Here is a 20,355-nt window from a genome sequence, read left to right as displayed (position 1 = left end):
GCAAGTTATCTCTGACAAAGCCCACAAGTTCTTCTAACCTCTGCCGCATATTAACTATGGTACCTGGTCAAAATGGCCTGACAAAAAAGCTCCAAACAAAAAAAAAAAAAAGCTCCTGACATAATAGTCCCTGACATAACAGCCACTGTCAAAACAGGCTGCCCACAATATGACCCTTTACAAGTTAGCCGCATGACAAAAGGGCCCAATTAGGATGCCCAGAATCTGGGACTGCATTTTTTCATAATATGCTTACCTTGCCAAACAGGATAAGGTTGGTAAGACTATGAAAATAACGACAATATTGTTTTTTTTTAATTAGCATGTCATATTCACACTTCAGACGCTTTCATCTGGCGTGTGGAAAGTCCAGACACAAACCTACTTGATGTTTAGGTGCCAGAAAACAGTTAAAAGTTTGGTATTTTTCCCTTTCTGAAGAAGATGCATGAAACTCGGCCAGAGTTAAAAGGGAAGTGGAGCTGGCTAGAATAATTTGTTGAAAGGACTGATTTGGTTTTAACAGCACTTATGAAAGCACGATATATCCTCCAAGGGAAGTGGTAAAACAGATCTGTTTATTTGGGTATGATTTGTTTTGGGAGAATCTTAAGAATTGTATGTGGGTTATATATGCAATGTTATCAAGTGCACTGTACCTCTTTTTGAACACACTAGGTAGTTATAGCATGTAGATTTGAAGGTTACATTTGTTTGAGCTCATTAGTCCAGTAGTGAGGAGACAGAAGTATATTTTGAATTTAGGGCATTGTGAATATGTTCTTTTAATATATTGAATATATGCTATATACAGAAGGTTCTTTGGTTTAATCTATGCTATATGCGTAAGAGTTCAGAATCAGCCTAGATGTATGTACATACACGGTAAGGAGGTGGAACACCAAATGTGCAATGATGGTTCCATCTGTGACATCACCACATACTCCCTTTGGGGATATAATGGTTGGAATGGGTATGGTCTGAGCACATTTAAACACTATATAATTGCATTATAAAAAATTAAAAAGTATATTGTTTATCCAAGGTATGGTTTAAGATTTTAACAGAAAACTTGGTTTAGTTATTTTAGAACTATACACATTCTAATCTTTCCATTTAGGTTTTCTGACCACCAGCAGTGCTGATATCCACTGCATCTTATCCTGTTATCCTTAACTTATGTAACTCTGTTTTAACTCTCTCTTTGATATCAACTGGTAGACATCACAAAAGACATCTGGACATGATGAGCAGCAGGATCTATTTCTAAGTGCAGCTGCCCATCCAATCTACCATATCCAGTGAAGAGATCCAAAAACTGATCACATTTTAAAAAATGAAATGGGATTTGATATACCACCTTTCTTGGTTACAATCAAAGCAGTACTTATTTTGTACCTGGGGCAATAGAGGGTTAAGTGACTTGACTGGAGTCACAAGGAGCTACAGTGGGAATTAAACCCAGTTCTGGTTCTCCAGGCCACTGCACTAACCATTAGGCTGTTCCTCCATGCCTGGGTGCTTGTTCACTTCATATTTGTTTCAGGAGCACTGAGGGCAAGCACATAATTGTTGTTTAGAGAGAGAAGCTGTAATCATTGTCAGGTTTCAGCACCCAACAGAGGCTGTCTGTGTCATCTTGTGATATAGAAAGCTACTTTCTAAATCTGCTTGTTTCTGAGATTCATCACTTTGGTTGAAATCATCCCTGTTAGTTGCAGCTCCGTGTTGTCAAACAGGTGAATGGTGATTTATCTCAACCTTCAGACCTATCACCAATATCCCATTTTTAACCAAATTAGTTGAATTTGTTGTTGGATCTCCATTAGCCAATTACATTGAGAAATTCAACTTACTTCATGGTTCTCAACATGGGTTTAGATCTTTCCATAGCACTGAGACTTTACTGTTATCTTTGACCTCTAAAGTTAAACAGGTTCTGAGTCGGGGCAGCAAAATGGTGCTTTTGCAATTTGACATTTCTGCTGCCTTCGACAAGGTGAACCATGAACTACTATTGAATCTATAATTTAGTTTTGGATTAGTGGACTCAGTATTTTGCTGGTTTAAATCACTTTTAACACATAGACAATATACTGTTTTGAAGGATGATAACTTCTCAGCCTCTTGGATGTAACCGTGTGGTGTGCCTCCGGGTTCTCCTATCTCTCCTCTTTTGTACAATCTTTACATGAGCACCGTAGCGTGGATATCTCTGGGGTTTGATGCGTGGTTGCTGTCTTATGCTGATGATATTTTTCTCTTAGTCCCTGTGGATCAAAATACTGGTTCTCTTTCCTCTATGTTAAATATGTGTATTAATATTGGCTTTCCCATCTGTTAAATCTGTTTGATTTAAAACAATTTTTATTCGTTCTTTATGGTTTTCAGCTGTTCACCTTTGTAATAGCCTTTCTATTGTGATTCAGCTTTTGAAGAATTTCTTTGCCTTTTGGAAAGCTTTGAAGACTCATTTATTTTCTTGAATTAATGTCATTAAAGTTGTCATATCACTATTTTTATTTTTTATTTTGTTAATTCCTGATGTATGTTCAATTTTTACATTGTGTTACTTCGCACCTGAAAACATATTAGCTTCAGGAGACTGAGGAGCACATCCTTATCAGAGTTTCTCTGGCCATCTGTTCTGCCAAAAGATTTATCTTGGCCCCTGTATCTAGCTGGAACCTCACAAGCTTGTCTCCACACTGCAAGGATGTGTATTACTTTCTCAGGGTTTTGTTTTTACTTTTAAGGCTAAATGACTTTCTCTGTCATCATTGTCATCAGCTAGGGAGTGTACATTAAATTGGCTTTTGCATGCACTGGCAAAATGATTCTTTTTCATGCACAGCTTGCAGTTTCTTATATGTACTGAGCCAAATTGACAAGTTAAAGAGTGATAAATCACCTGGACCAGATGGCATACACCCCAGTATACTGAAAGAACTCAAACATGTAATTGCTGATCTGTTAGTGATCTGTAACCTGTTGTCAAAATCATCTGTAGTTTCTGAAGATTGAAGGGTGGGCAATGTAGGGAGGGTGGCCAATATAACACTGATTTTTAAAAAGAGTTCCAGGGGTGATCCAGGAAATTAGACAAGTAAGCCTGACTTCTGTCCTGGGGAAAATAGTGGAAATTATTAAAAAGAATAGAATTACAGAACACATAGACAAATATGGTTTAATGGGACAGAGTCATGGGTTCAGCCTAGAGAAGTCTTGCATCACCAATTTTCTTCATTTTTTTGAAGGTGTAAAAAAACATATGAGTACAGGTGAGAAAGTTCATGCAGTATATCTGGATTTTCAGAAAGCTATTGATAAAGTTCCTCATGAGAGACTCCTGAGAAAATTAAAAAGTAATGAAATAGGAGGCAATGTCCTTCCGTGGATTAGGAATTGGTTATTGGACAGAAATGAGCGCTGCTGTTGCCACTGCCAAGATGAAGACAGGAGCAGAGGTCATTTGGAGGTGCTTGTGGGGGGAGGGGAGGTGCGCAGGGAGGGAAGGTAGAGGCACATTTGGGAGGGGGGGGGGGAATTGCAGAACTTTGCTGGGAAGAGAAGTGAGAGATATCAGTTTATCTGCATTATCCCTCCTGTCCTTCAAGGGCATACACAACAAATACATCTTAAAAGGATATGCCACTGCATCCAGAACTGTGTTCACATTAGTTTTGTCTACCTCACTCTCAAAGGTCAGGGTCTTATACAGCTCTTGTGCTTCCACTCCAACGCATGCCAGGATAATGACAATCCACTGCCAAACTCAGTTGTAGCAGAAGCAGAACTGATGTGTGACATCTCATGGCTAATTTATTTCTGACAACATAGAGGGCTGGATGCTATATAAGGGTGTGGTGAGTAGCATGCATTAAATTGTGTGCATTGCCAATTTACATGCACTATTCAATTGACTAATGATGCAATTAGTGATGATAATTGGCCAATAACAACCAATTATCACTAAAAAGTGGCAAGTGTACATCCTAACACGCATAGCTGTAAGGGGGGGGGGGGGCGCAGCCATGGGAGGAGTGTAGGGGTATTGGGGGTGTCAATCAAATTTGTGCATGTTGTTATAGAATTTGGAGGTACCTGCGTATATTTAGGCATAGGTATTTACACCAGGTTTTCAGTGGCGTAAATGGCAACGCCTAAATGTATGCTTATTCCCCTGGCCTATGCACTATTCTACAAACCGTATCTTACTGTAGATGCAGTTTATAGGATAGCGTAACGTGCATTATTCCAACGCGCCTACATTTTAGATGCCATTTACAGAATCTGGCTCATAATGTATTCTGACACACTCAGGCCAGCTAAACAGTCTCAGCTATTTGCTTTATTATAATTCATTGCAACAACAGGAAGTGATGTATTCTACCAAGATACTCCCTCCACCGACTAGAGGGATTATAGATACTTAACACAACTGGTCACAAGTTTTGTTTATTATCATTCTATTCTCTGATCCTTGTAGAGATTTTGGTGTGGTTCCTTCCTACAGCACACGCAAAAAAAGTTAACTAATTTTTTTTTACCAGAAATAGAGAATATAGCTAATTAAAGATTACTTAAGTACAATAATCCATTGGCATACAGAGTCATAAGTAAATCTATTGTCCCATACAATTCAAAAATTATTAAAAACAAAAGTCATTTATTTTGTTTTTAATAATTGCAATTGAAATTTGAAATAGACTTGCAAGTTATAAACAAGCAAAAAGAGAAACTGGGAACAGAACTTTAAATCCCTGTGTCTCAACTTGGTTGACTTTTGCTTCAGGAGACAATGGTAAATAAATCATATCCATCATGGAGACCATTAACAATGACTGGTGCATTGGAAAAGCCACATTTCTAATCACATCTTGATTGGTGCACTCGTGACTCTTGAGCACATGTATGTTTGTTTTTTATTATTGATACGTATATTTCTATAGAGATTTATAAGCCATCTTTTTATAAACAAAGAAAGGAAAGAAAGCCCGTGGAAATACTACTAGTTGTGGAAACATGGACGTTGTTGAACTATCCCAGTCTCTTTCTATTATCTGTACATATAAGTGGACATTCAGTTTGTGGGAAGAGTTTGTGTCACAGGCTGATTTAAAAAAAAATGTCTAAAGACCCTTCTATGATGATAGACTTTTGAAGCAAAGCCATTTTATAAACTGAAAATTTCACCCAGCTGATTTTATAATATTCCAGTTTTTCTAATTTCACCTTCCTCCTTTGTTGTCATGCTAGTATTGTTTCTATTTTAACACCCTTGTACTAAGACTGGTGACTTAACAGTGTGTTCGATGCGATAACTGAAATCATTCTGCTTTATTCTATACTTTGTGCAATATTAATGGTTCTAAGACAAGTCAACTGGAAAATATGATTTAATATTCTATAAATATGTTAGTTTTCCATTTCATGCAAGCATTCACACTGTATGGACAAAATGTGTCACATTTTACATTTCCTATTTATTAAAACTGCTGTGTAGTCCTACATTCATCTGTCAGATATTCTAACTTAACAAGTTGTAACTCGCTATTTATCAGTGTACTACAAATTTTTATTCAAATGTTACATCAAAATGAAAAGGACAAGAAAATAGTTCAAGTGCAATTTTTTGAAAGGCACTGTACTACAGATAAAAATGAACATTCTTACCTTACGAAAAATGAACATTTTTACCTCATACCTTTTACGCATGAGGATATGAGCTCGTATTCCATTTTTTTTTACTATATGTAATTTAGAACTTGTAAATGTTTCAAGGATACAGTAAGCTTAGAGATAAGGTGCAAGTAGTTTGAGCAGTGTGACAACAAAAAACTAATTAATGAATAGTTCTTTTTAGGTTCACTGTGCATTTCCATTTAATTTTTCTTTCCCTACTTCCATCGCCCACTCTCTGTGAGTGCATTCGCTGAGCTATCAGTAAGGCAACGTAATTAATGGAGGCAATGGCAAACATATTTTCAGGACTGTTGATTATTCGTCATTATTTTGGATAACACTTTATAATTATTCTGGAGAGCAAGGCTTATTAAAATGTTAGTGCAAATAATATGATCCTAAGACTATTGTAGGGTAGCTGGTGATTTGCAGTATGAGGGTTTGCCTAGATTCTCCATGCCATTGCTTTAACCAACAGGACTTTTACCTCATATCTGACCTCAGTAGTAGGCGGCAGAGGAATACTGACTACTGCACATTCTGGCCTCTTCCAGAAAGAGAGGAACTAAGAAGGGACTTTTATTAGCAGGACAGTATCTGAGTTCAGAAAGAACTCCTCTGACAATAAAAATTTGCTTCACTTAGGCTCAAACATCTTTGGTTATTGTCTTCCAGGCCTCTGACCAAATGCATTAGGGAAGAACCCTTCAGGTTTAAGCCTTAGCCTTATAAGCCAGAGAATCTATAGAATGTATACTGTGCTACCCAAGCTGGTATACTAAAGTCAAGGAATAACCTAGGAGCATATAGGTGACAGTAGTGAAGTAGAATGGGTAGACATGAATTGCTTGTTTATTTTTTCAAAAAATATTAGTACTGAGGGGCATGCGATAAAGAAAGTAGTACATTTAAAACAAATTGGAGAAAATATTTCTTCACTCAATGTGTACTTAAACTCTGGAATTTGTTGTCAGAGAATGTAGTAAAAGCATTTAGCTTAGCAGGGTTTAAAAAAGATTTGGATATCTTCCTAAAAGAAAAGTCTATAAGCCATTATTAAGGTGAACTTGGGAAAAGTTCACTGCTTATTTCTAGTATAAGCAGCATAAAATGTATTGTACTGTTCTGGGATCTTTCCAGGTACTTGCAACTTGGATTGGCCACTGTTGGAAATAGGATACTGGGCTTGATGGACCTTCAGTCTTTCCCACTATGGCAATATTTATGTTCTTACTTATGTCTGTCATGCCCCAAACCCAGTCTGTATAGTGCTCTCTCTCTCTCTCTCTCTCTCTCTGGGTTGCAGGCCTAACTTCAGTCAGGCCTCAGAACAGGGCTCACAAGTATTCAAATGAAAGTTTGGCTTACCTCAGCTAGGTCATAGTAGCTAGACATATGTAGTGAAGGCGTATGCTGGGGACTCACTTCTTCCTTGTGCCTCCCTGACCTAGCTGTGCCCTGAGTTGAATGCTTCCTAGTTCCTCTCTTCTGGCTCCATCTCTCCTATGTCACTCCCTCCTTGGAAGGAACTATGGATCTGAAGAAAACCCTGGCACTGTGAGGGATTGTCCAGCAGGGGGAGTAATAGTGCCCTATAGACTCCCTCACACTGCCCTATTGATTGTATGAGTGAACAGGGAACTTTATGCATACCTTCTGAGATACTGATGAGAAAGGAGAGACTAGGCTATATATAATTCTTCCAGCAAGATAACCTGGATTTCAACCCATTCACTCGTGTACAGTGTTGTTTAACATATTGACTGTGGGTAAATGGCCATTTTTCTCAATGGAGGAGGTGAGTAGTAGATTGCCGCAGGGATCTGTACTGGGACCAGTGCTAGTTTAACATCTAATATAATAAAACGCACCCTCAACGTTCTGAAGCCAACGTTCTGTGAAGCCGGAAACTTGAAGCCGGAAGCCTGAGTTCTGTGAAGCCGGGAACTTGAAGCCGGAAGCCTGAAGCCTTGAAGCCTGAAGCCTTGAAGCCATCTGACGTCACTCCCAGGCTGAGGCTGAAGGGTTCAGCCTGCCGTCTCTGCCCCGCCCTCGCGACAAAACAAACAAATCCGGAAGCGAAACGTCAGGGAAGGAGGCGGCGCTCCCGACGTCTAGCCTTCCCTTCGTTGTGTTCCGCCTTCAAAACAAGGTGGAACACAGCGAAGGGAAAGCTAGACGTCGGGAGCGCCGCCTCCTTCCCTGACGCTTCGCTGCACGAACCGCCACGGAGGTAAAGTTAAAAAGAATAAAAAAAAAAAAAAAGGATGCATGGATGCGAAGGGGGGGGGGGACATGGATGCGAGGCAAGGATGCGAAGGGGGGGGGCATGGATGCGAAGGGGGGGGGGAGAAGACGGCGGGCCAGGCTGGGACATGGGAGAGAGCGTAGCATGGATGCGAGGGGGGGGGAACATGGAAGGGCGAGAGGGGACTTGCTGGAAAAGGATGAATGGAGGCGGCAGGGGACAGAGGAGCATGGATGGGCATGGATTGGGAGGGCAGGACTCAGGGAGAGAGGGAAATTGCTGGATAGGGAAAAATGGAGGGGCCAGGTGACAGATGAGCATGGATGGGCATGGATTGCAAGGGCAGGACTCAAGGAGAGGGGAATTGCTGGATAGGGATGAATGGAGGGGACAGATGGGCATGGATGGATATGGATTGCAGAGCAGGCCTCAGGCAGAGAGGGGAAATGCTGGATAGGGAAAAATGGAGGGACCAGGTGACAGAGGAGCATGGATGGGCATGGATTGGAAGGGCAGGACTCAGGGAGAGGGGAATTGCTGGATAGGGATGAATGGAGGGGACAGATGGGCATGGATGGATATGGATTGCAGAGCAGGCCTCAGGCAGAGAGGGGAAATGCTGGATAGGGAAAAATGGAGGGGCCAGGTGACAGATGAGCATGGATGGGCATGGATTGGAAGGGCAGGACTCAGGGAGAGGGGAATTGCTGGATAGGGATGAATGGAGGGGACAGATGGGCATGGATGGATATGGATTGCAGAGCAGGCCTCAGGCAGAGAGGGGAAATGCTGGATAGGGAAAAATGGAGGGGCCAGGTGACAGAGGAGCATGGATGGGCATGGATTGGAAGGGCAGGACTCAGGGAGAGGGGAATTGCTGGATAGGGATGAATGGAGGGGACAGATGGGCATGGATGGATATGGATTGCAGAGCAGGCCTCAGGCAGAGAGGGGAAATGCTGGATAGGGAAAAATGGAGGGGCCAGGTGACAGATGAGCATGGATGGGCATGGATTGGAAGGGCAGGACTCAGGGAGAGGGGAATTGCTGGATAGGGATGAATGGAGGGGACAGATGGGCATGGATGGATATGGATTGCAGAGCAGGCCTCAGGCAGAGAGGGGAAATGCAGGATAGGGATGAATGGAGGGGGCAGGTGACAGACAAACATGGATGGCCATGGATTGGGAGGGCAGGGCTCAGGGACAGAGGGGAATTGCTGGAAAAGGATGAATGGAGGGGGCAGGGGACAGATGGCCATGGATTGGGAGGGCACGGCTCACACTCTCTCTCTCATATACAATGTCTTTCTGACTCTCACTCTCACACACTCTGTCTCACACTGTATCACATTCACTCTCTATGTGCCACACAGTCACTCACACACTCGCTTGGTCTCATACACTCACTCAAACAGAGAATCTGTGTCTCACACACACACTCTCTCTCTCTCGCCCACACACACACACTCTCACTCACACTGTGTCTCACATACACACTTGCACACACTCTCATTCTCACACACACACTCTCTCACAAACACACTCACACCCAGACTCACGCTCTCTCTCACACAATCACACTTTCACTCTGACTCTCAAACAGACACTCTCACATACACTCTCCCAAACATACACACTCCGAGGAAAACCTTGCTAGCGCCCGTTTCATTTGTGTCAGAAACGGGCCTTTTTTACTAGTACTTTATAAATTAGCTGGAAACTGAATAATTTTTTGTCATCTGCAAATTTAATCACCTCACTTGTCATTTCAGAGTTAAACACATGCAGACTGTGAAAATTAAAGGAAGTCCTTAGGAAACTGAAAGACTGGGCATCCAAATGGCAGATGAAATTTAATATGGACAAATGCAAAGTGATGCACATTGGGAAGAATAATCCAAATCATAGTTACCTGATGCTAGGGTCCATCTTGGGAGGCAGCACCCCAAAAAAGATCTATGTGTCATTGTAGACAATATGTTTAAATCTTCTGTCCAGTGTGAGGCAGCAGCCAAAAATAGCAAATAGGATGCTAGGAATTATTTAGGAAAGGGATGGTAAATAAGACCAAGAATACTATAATGTCTCCGTATCGCTCTATGGTATGACTTCACGTTGAGAATTATGTTCAATTCTGGTCGCTGTATCTCAAAGAAGATATAGTGGAATTAGAAAAGGTTCGAAGAACAGTGACCAAAATGGGAAAGGGGATGGAGCTCCTCTCATATGAGGAAAGGCTAAAGAGGGCTCTTTAGCTTGGAAAACTGACAGCTGAGGGGAAATATCATTGATGTCTACAAAATCCTGAGTAATGTAGAATGGGTAAAAGTGAATGGATTTTTTTTTTAATCTCTTTTGAAAAGTACAAGACTAGGGGGACACTCAATGAAGTTCCATGGAAATACTTTTAAAACAAATAGGAGGGAATTTTTTTCACACAATGAATAGCTAAGCACTGGAACTCATTGCTAAAGAATGTGGTTACAGCAGTTAGCATATGTGGGTTTAAAAATGGTTTGGACATGTTCCAGGAGGAAAAGTCCATAGTTTGCTACTGAGATAGATATGGAGAAGCCACTGCTTGCCCTGGAATTGGTAATAGGTAATGTTCCTACTATTTGGGTTTCTGTCAGATACTTGTAACCTGGATTAGCCACTATTAGAAACAGGATAGTGGATTGGTTTGACCCAGTATGGCTGTTCTTATGTTGTTATGGTCCATGAACATCCACTGGGCTGAAGGAGAGGCTTTACCTTCTAAGTCTACAGAATTCCCGAGGGGCCAATAACATTGCAGCAGAATCGGCTTTAAAAGAACTGTTTCTGTTCCTCAAAGCCCCTAAGTCTCATTGAAGCTAATATCAGAACTGTAAGTGATTTCTGAATGGAACTTTGATTCCCTGTTACCCTCAGTAGTAGGATTAAGGTGCTAAGGGAGTTTGGACTTTCACTGTGCTTCAGAGTAATGGGATATTATACATCAGAGACCTTGTAAATAAAAAAAGTTGTGGTTAGTGTTGCCTTTGCCTGTTGCCATCAGTGCCACATTGCATTTGTTTGGTCAAAGACTTCCATTAAGTAAACAGTTGGTTCAGACAACCTTGGATTTGCCTATTTAAAGAGTGCACAATGTGGAGAAACAATGGAGCTGCTTACCTGCCTCCCAGAGAATTCCAATCCCAGCTCTGGTCCCAACCAATAAATCTTGTTTATGTACAGGAGTAATCTTTATTCCATGTATACACTAGGGACCAGGTTCTGTATAAGGCATTGAACAAAATGAGCATTAAAGGGGAGACTCTATATATTGTGGCAGGGAAATTGAAGCCAACTAAGCATATTCTATAAGTGGCACCTAGATTTAGGCACGGTATATAGAATACACTTAGATAATATCTCAGCACCTAAAGCTACTTGCCTCCATTTATACCAATGAAAATGTGGCTGTAATCCCGGCACATAGATTTAGGCATATTGGGTCATTTTCTATAACTATACATGTAAATTTCATGAAATGCCCATTTCCTCACCTATAACCACACTCCTTTTTGACTGCGTGCATCAGAAGTTAGGTTCACTGCATTACAGAATGCGCTTAATGAGTTGTGCGCATAAATTCTAATTATTGTTAATTAGTACCATTATTACTTGTTAAGAGCTGTTATCAATGCTGATTAGCTTGTTAAACCAATTAAGTTATGTGTGTTGTTATAAATATGCTTGGATTTTGGCGCAGATCTTTAGGCGTGCTATATAGAATCTAGGGGACCAGTGCACTACGAATGCTGGCTCCTCCCACGACCTGGCTTGGATTTGGTCATTTCTGAGATGGGCGTCCTCGGTTTCCATTATCGCTGAAAACTAGGGACAGTCATCTCTAAGGGCAAGCATCTCTAAGGTCGACCTAAATGTTGAGATTTGGGTGTCTCCAACCGTATTATTGAAACGAAAGATGGACGCTCATCTTGTTTCGATAATACGGGTTTTCCCACCCCTTCGCTAGGACGTCCTTAGAGATGGGCGCCCTTAGAGATGGTTGTCCCCATTTAATTATGCCCCTCCACATCTGAGGGTGTTGAAGGATTTGTCAGAGAAATCTCACTTTTAGTAAGGTGCTACAAAAAGGATTACAGAGGAGTTAGCGCTGAGACTGCAAATTCTCAGTCAGTTTGCTACTCAGACAACATTTAGGTTGTAAGTAATATATTTTTTCGTATCTATCTTACAGGAAACTTTAGACATATATGGAATGCAGCTATTTTGTATGGGATGTTGTTATCAAGTAATATTAGCTATTGTAGAATGTAGTACATCAGCAATTTCCAGTTATCTTCACGTGCCTGAGTAATGCTCACCCCCTTCTGCTGGATTTTGCACAGAAAGGAGAACAGTGACATAACTTATATGTACACTGTGATTTAATTGTTACAAAGTTGTTGACAGTTTGTTAATGTCTACTCTTATTTGACATAGACTGGTTAGAAGCAGCTACTGGTGGCTAGAACAGAATCATGTTTTTGCATAACTAATTTCCATATACTGTTCCATTACACATATCTTCTGCCAACCTGCAATTCACTCTGTGTTGGTTCTTCACAGATTCCTCAACAAAACCTAGGGATGTTCTGCAGCCCTGATGTCTAACCTTTTCAATGCTGCTATGGAGTTGGGCATGGTCACGGATCATTGTAGAGAGGAAGATATGGTTCCTCTTCACAAAAGTGAAAGTAAGAGAACCAAAGGCTAGGGAGTCCTTTTACTAAGTTGTGCTGAAAAATGGCCTGCTGTAATGTAGGCGCTTGTTTTGGCTGCATGCTGAATCATTTTTCAGCACACCTCTAAAAAATGCCTTTTTTTTGGGGGGGGGGGGGGGGCAAAAATGGACATGCAGCGAAATGAAAATTGGTGCATGTCCATTTTGGCTCTGAGACCTTACCGCCAGCCATTGACTTAGCGGTGAGGTCTCATGTGTTAACCAGGCGGTAATGGTCAATGTACATTGAAATGCCAATTACCGCCCACCCGCTAGAAAATAAAAATATTTACTAGGCACATCAAAAATGAAATTACCGCCTGAGCCACATGGTAGCCAGGCTGTAACTCAGAACTGACATGCGTTGGGCGTGCGTATGTGATTAAGCAGCTTAGTAAAAATGATTTTTATAATTAAACTGAGCTCCCTTGGCATGGTCTCTAAAGTGACTGACTGAGTTTGAAATTAAGAAGGAGGCAACAAAAGGTGGTGATAAATGCTATTCACTCTGAGGAAAGATGTATTACCAGTTGTTGCAGCAGGAATCAGGCTTTGGAACATCTATATGAGTTATATTGCAGAACAGTTATCAGGAAAATTATGCTGTTTTGCAGATCATGGAAAGGAATCAAGTGAAGTTTGAGGAATAGTCTATAACAGGGGTCCTGGAATTCAGTTCTCAAAGTCCACAACCCAGCCTGGTTTTCAGGATTTCCGCAATGAATATGTATGAGATCTATTTGCATGCAATGGAAGCAGTGAATACAAATAGATTTCATATTGTTGAAAACCTGAAAACAGCCTGGGTTGTGGACCTCAAGGACTGGATTTGAGGACCCCTGGTCTAGAGCATGGCAGTGAATATTTAGGGGGTGAATCTAAAACTGCACCTGCTTTTAGGTGCCCCATGCTGTGCAGCGAGGCGCTATTCCATAATGTATTCTGTAAAGCGGTGTCTTTTGCAAAAATAAGTTGCTAATGGTAGGGCTGACTTTGCAGTTTGGCTTCTAGCCACTGCATGGGGTTCGGAACATGTGTCTCCCCAGTTGACTACTCAACTCTTTTTTTTTTTTTATTTAAAATCTTATGTCTTACTTAGAACTCTGCACTTAAGTGTTCCATCATAAGTATCTAAGCTTGTAATCACTTACCAACCATCACCTTATTTCCAGAACAGGATAATGTTCTTACCTCCTCCCCCCAGTGCTGTCTACCTTAGCCTTCTTAGCCGCTTTCCTCTGCCATTTTCAGGGCACAGACCATAGAAGTCTGCCTGCCACTGTCTTTGCTTCCCAATTGCTGGAGTTGCCATCAAATCACTGCTAGGTTTGTTTAGTTCCATCCTTTCCATACAGGATTCCTTTGTGTTTATCCCATACAATCTTAAATTCTGCTACTGTTTTCATCTCTATCATCTCCCGCGGGAGGGCATTCCAGATATCTACCACCCGCTCTGTGTAAAAGTTCCTTCTGACACTATTCCTGAGTCTGCCTCTTTGCAACCTCAGTTCATGTCCCCTAGTTCTGCCACCTTCCTGTCTCTGGAAAAGGTTTGCTTGTATATTAATTCCTTTCAAATATTTGAATGTCTGTTTCATATCATCCCATCTCTCCTTTCCTCCAAGGTATACATCTTCAGGTCATCAAGTTTCTCCTCATACATCTTGTGTTGTAAACCCCCTACCATTTTTGTCACTTTTCTCTGAATCACTTTAAGTCTTTTTATGTCATTCACTCTGCAGCTTCTCAGTACCTCTCCACTCTCATCTCTCCCTACACTCCTTCCCGGGAACTCTGTTCACTGGGTAAATCTCTCTTATCTGCACCCTTCTCCTCCACCGCTAACTCCAGACTCCGCTCCTTTTATCATGCTGCACCATATGCCTGGAATAGACTTCCTGAGCAAGTACGACAAGCTCCATCTCTAGCCGTCTTCAAATCTAGGCTAAAAGCCCACCTTTTTGATGCTGCTTTTAAATCCTAACCCTTACTCACTTGTTCACTACCTTTATTTTATCACCCCTACCTTAGTAATTCCCTTATCTCTTATTTGTCCTCTTTGTCTGTCCTAATTAGATTGTAAGCTTTGTCGAGCAGGGGTTGTCTCTTCATGTTCAAGTGTTAAACACTGTGTATGGCTAGTAGCGCTATAGAATTATAAGTAGTAGTAGTAGTAGTAGTCATTAGCGAGATCTGGTCTCCAAAATTGGACATAATATTCCTAGTGGGGCCTCACCAATGATGTGTATAGGGACATCAACACCTCCTTTCTTCTACTGATTATACCCCTCTCTGCAGCCTAGTATCCTTCTGTTCATGGCCACTGCCTTGTCACATTGCTTCATCAACTTGAGATACTTAGACACCATCACTCCAAGGTCCCTCTCCTGAGCTGTGTTCAATCTCTCGCTTCCTATCTCATACATCTCCTTTGTACCCCAAGTGTATCACTCTGCACTTGTTGGCATTACATTTTAACTAAATATAATATATAACTGGAAGATCTAAATAAACTTCCTAAGTCAAACAAATACTCCCTTTAATAACTTAGAACAATAAATCAAACAATAAATGCCTACACTCGCTATCTTACATAACATAATATGTGTTTACATACACATAAACCAACCAAAGCTTATACACTTGTGCAACTATTGCCTTCAAATGCTTAAATATCTGTGTACCGTAGTTAGAAATTCATATGCTTGCACCCTCACTAATACAGCTACATGTTGCTACAAAATACATAAGATGTCATATGTGCACAGTACCACAGTATTTAGCTGTTGATAAATCTCAAATAAAGAACACAAGGAGGTACAATATAACTAGTGCTACAAACATATGTAGATAGAAACCCTCTTTTTCAGATGTTATAAATAATATAACAAATTCAAAACCTAATACATATGATAATCACTTCCCTTTGGGGTATGGTGTGCTCGTGCTTGTGCTTCATAAAAACCGCTCATAGTCCATTCATTCTAACCATGCCCATTCAATCTATCCATTCTCTCCAACTCGGTGAAGGTTCCCTTTAACTCTGGCGAGTTTTGCGTAGCTTCGTCAGAAAGGAGAAAAAAAAAATCGCATTTCTTAAAGCCAGTAACGGACACAAAACCTCGGTCAGGCCCGCGTCTGAGGAGGGAGAACTCAGATGCAGACCTGGACATAAAGACTTATGTCAGCTGAAATGTGGTGTAAATACTTGCATGCACTTTGTGCATATAACTTCAGTATCCTATAACATTTTATCTAAATGTTTGGAAAGCTCCTTACCTGCCCATGCCTCTCCCATGGCAGCACCCTTTTGGGTAGCACATTAGGCGTTTTGCATGTGTACATCCAAATAAGTATCAATTATCTCCAATTAATGTCAATCATTGGTTGTTAGCACCCAATTGACTAGTTTATGCACTCATCTGGGTTCCGTTCCAAATCTGAGTGATCTATATAGAATCCAGGGGTAAAAGGGCCTACTAGATTGTAAGCCCTACAGGGACAGGAAAATACCTACTATAACTGAATGAAACTTGCCTTGAGCTACCACTGAGAAAGGTATGAGCTAAATCCCAAATTCCTTCCTTCCTACTTTAGCTTTTTTATTCTGCTGTTTCAAAGAGTTGTCCTCTATTCAAAATGGTGCGCAGCCAAGTTCTAAATTACAGCCAACTCTCAGAATTAAAATAAATATAAAACAGAATAATATAAATACATATATAGTACAACAAAATGTAATCACAGGCAGAACCATAGAAATACCATCCCCATTGATCCCATGTCCTCAATCCAATGAATAATAATTATCCTCACTTAATAAATAGCCAGGTCTTAATTTTGTTTTCAAAAGAGAGTGTAGCTCTGTTTATCGCTTAAATCTGGTGGCAATCCATGTCACAATCCAGGTGCAGAATACTGCCCATGGATCAAAACATAGCATTAAAGCTTAATTCTTGGTGAAGAAGAAGCCATAGAGGCAAAGGCATAGATCACAGATAATGATATACCAACAAGAACACACAGGATCAGTATTTACAGTAGACTCTTGGGGCCCTACTAAGCCATGCTATAGGTGCACTAGCATTTTTAGTGCACACTAAAAATTAGCATTCGCTAACACTAGAGACATCCATATGGGAGTGTTAAGTGATAATCAAACTTCTCTAAGGGGTCCTTTTACAAAGGTGTGCCAAAAAGTGGTGTGCAGTAGTGTGGGCAAGTGTATGGGACGTGAACTGGTCCATTTCTCCAGCATATCTGATAAAGTGTTTTTTTTTGGGGGGGGGGGGGGGGCAGGAAATGGAGATGTGGCAAACTGAAAACCAGTGAGTGGAGGAGTGGCCTAGTAGTTAGGGTGGTGGACTTTGGTCCTGGGGAACTGAGGAACTGAGTTCGATTCCCACTTCAGGCACAGGCACCTCCTTGTGACTCTGGGCAAGTCACTTAACCCTCCATTGCCCCATGTAAGCCGCATTGAGCCTGCCATGAGTGGGAAGCGCGGGGTACAAATGTAACAAAAAAAAAAAACACATCTATTTAAAGCCTGAGCCCTTAATGCCATCCATTGACTTAGCAGTAAGGGCTCATGTGTTACCCACACAGTAACCGTCCAGCATGCGCCAATTGCCGATTACTGCCGGGAACACCCCCACGGTAGAAAATAGAAAATTATTTTCTACCGTGTGTTAATGCTGATTTGATGCATGCTGCATGCGCATAGGTCCTTACAAGCCTTTGTAAAAGGGCCCCTAGCTAAGGAAGGTAATAAGAATGTTACTTTGGACTTACAGGGATAGAGGCAGCCAATGTAAACCTGGAAAAATGTAGGTAGATAAAGACCAAATGCCCTATCCAGTCTGCCCATCCTACTCTCCCTATCACTCCCTTAGAGATTGTATGTACTTGTTCATAGAAACAGAAAAATGCAGTCAGATACAACTTTCAAAAAGAGAGTAGTTTGATTCAGAATCTTATGTCCAGTTATTATTTTGGTGGCAGCATTCTGAACAAGCTGCTGACAAATATGAAACTCTTTGAAGTAGCAACTTATACTGCATTGCATTAATCTAATTATGACAATACTATATGCAGGATAATTGTCCTAAGAACAAAAGAAGACAAGGATGAATTTACCTTTCTATCTGGAGAAATAAAAAGGCTTTTTGATCATGTGATATGAAAGTGGAATCTATGACTTCTAAAATATTGGCACAAAATACTGGTGTGCACTAGAACCAAGGCCACATTATCAAACAGTGGAGGAAGATTACATTTGGGGATATACGTTGCAACTTCTTCAAACCCTGTTTTATTAGGATTAATGTTCAAACCTCTCGAGGTCATGCATACATTAATTACACAGAGAGTGAGTGTTAGGGAATAAAGCATGGATTTTGGTGCATTCTCTGAAAGAAAACAATCTAAATATTGCCTGCATAAATACAATGTTTTAATTCCATTCCCTTATTAATGGTCCCTAAAGACTGGAAAAAAAAGAGGGAAAAGGAAAGAACCCAAACACACCTCATAAAGGAGATGTTCATACATTATCAACCTCCTGTTTTAAAGTAATGTATCATTCCTGCTGTGTGGCATAAAATCTGGTGGAAAACATCTTAAACTTTGACACTTCTGTGATAAATTGCGATTCTGATGGGTCTTATGAAAACTCATACAGGATGAGTTCAATGTGAATATGAAAAAAAAATTAAGAATAGATCCAAGGCAAGTTAAAAAAAAAAAAAAGAAGACACACACAGGATGAAGTCACAATAAAAGTTACTGGCTTTTGTGGTGGTTAAGAGGAGTGGTCAGTGCATCTGTTCCACTTCTTCCATTTGGGTTGTATGTGGGAGACTTAAGAGGGATTTAGAGCTCAGGAGGGAAAGAAAACCTAGAGTAGAATCCCACGGATTGACAGAGGTTTGGGTTCCCTTGGAAACGGGGAAGCCACCTTGAGGATGGAGCTTCAAGTTTTCCTAAACTCCTATCTGCCAATCAAGGGAAGGAGGAGCTCTAAGGGGAGGGGTTTGAGAACTCCTGCAGTAGAAAGGAGGGAGCTAAAGGGGCAGAGTGAGGAGAACCCAGGGAGAGAGAAGGAACAGGAGGAAAGAGCTCCCTCACTGCAACTGGCCAGCAGGAGTAAACGGGCTGTCCAATCCAGGGCAAAGAGGAACATAAAGTAAAAGCTGGACTAAGGAGCTATGGGTGATGGTAGCCAGCAGGAGTAACTGGGTTTCCTAACCCAGGGCACGGAGGACCCCAAACAGGATGCTGAACCGGGAAGCTGAGGAAGGCCTAAGCCCTTGGAAGGAGGGGAGACCTGGCTGATCAGCTCACATGGCTAAATTCTGAATGCCAGTGCTAGAATTTCTTTATTATTATTATTTATCACCTTTTTGAAGGAATTCACTCTAGGTGGTGTAAAGCAATAATAAGTCAAACATAAGCAATAGACAATTACAACAGTAAAAATATTAAACAACAATACAAAGTATGGTATAGTATGCTACATTATAATGCCAACACTATACACAATAAAACATTTTAATAGACAGCATAGCGTGTAAGCAAAGATGGAACATGTAGAAAGATAAGATAGAGTAAGAAAATAAGGAACTAGTTAAATGAAGTCAGAAAGATGCTTGAACATTATCTTGGCTAGGGTAGGAGCAGATAAACATGTCCTGCTATAATATGTGCAGCTGGTGTCATTTACTTCTTCTGCTAAATGCCTGGTTGAAGAGTGAAGCTTTCACCTGCCTCCTGAAATACAGATAGAGATATGTTTGAAATGTGCTGAGAAGAATGGGAAACTGCACAGACTGTTATGCTTGAAAGACTCTAGAGGAAATTGGAGAGTCATGGGATAGGAGGTAGTGTTCTATTGTGGATTAAAAAACTGGTTAAAAGATAGAAAACAGAGAGTAGGGTTAAATGGTCAGTATTCTCATTAGAGAAGGGTAGTTAGTGGGGTTCCCCAGGGGTCTGTGCTGAGACTGCTGCTTTTTAATATATTTATACATGACCTAGAGATGGGAGTAACCAATGAGGTAATTAAATGTGCTGATTACACAAAGTTATTCAAAGTCATTAAATTGCAGGAGGATTGTGAAAAATTACAAGAGAACCTTATGAGACTGGGAGGCTGGGCATCTAAATGGCATATGACGTTTAATGTGAGCAAGTGCAAAGTGATGCATGTGGGAAAGAGGAACCCGAATTATAGCTATGTCATGCAAGATTCCACGTTAGGAGTCACAGACCAAGAAAGGGATCTAGGTGTCGTCATCGATGATACATTGAAACATTCTGCTCAGTGTGCTGCTGTGGTTAAGAAAACAAATAGAATGTTAGGTATTATTAGAAAAGAAATGGAGAACAAAAATGAGGATGTTATAATGCCTTTCTATCGCTCCATGGTGCGACCGCACCTCGAATATTGTGTTCAATTCTGGTCTCCACATCTCAAAAAAGATATAGTGGAATTAGAAAAGGTACAGAGTAGGGCGATGAAAATGATAAAGGGGATGGGATGACTTCCCTATGAGCAAAGGCTAAACTGGCTAGGACTCTTCAGCTTGGAGAAAAAGCAGCTGAGGGGCGATATGATAGAGGTCTATAAAATAATGAGTGGAGTTGAACGGGTATATGTAAAGCGTCTGTTT

At 40.9% G+C, this 20,355-nt stretch overlaps 1 long non-coding RNA gene across 1 annotated transcript; it reads left to right on the top strand.

Annotated features, from left to right (window-relative positions):
* Window positions 1-2,886: 2,886 nt before the first annotated feature.
* On the top strand, window positions 2,887-19,393 carry LOC115463125. Its single transcript, XR_003940998.1, has 3 exons — window positions 2,887-2,899; window positions 12,127-12,129; window positions 19,311-19,393. It is a non-coding gene; the product is annotated as an uncharacterized LOC115463125 (long non-coding RNA).
* Window positions 19,394-20,355: the final 962 nt, after the last annotated feature.

Source organism: Microcaecilia unicolor, chromosome 2 (assembly GCF_901765095.1).
Source record: "Microcaecilia unicolor chromosome 2, aMicUni1.1, whole genome shotgun sequence".
NCBI lineage: Eukaryota > Metazoa > Chordata > Amphibia > Gymnophiona > Siphonopidae > Microcaecilia > Microcaecilia unicolor.
The sequence above is the reverse complement of the archived record's forward strand: the minus strand, read 5'-3'. Positions and strand labels throughout refer to the sequence as shown.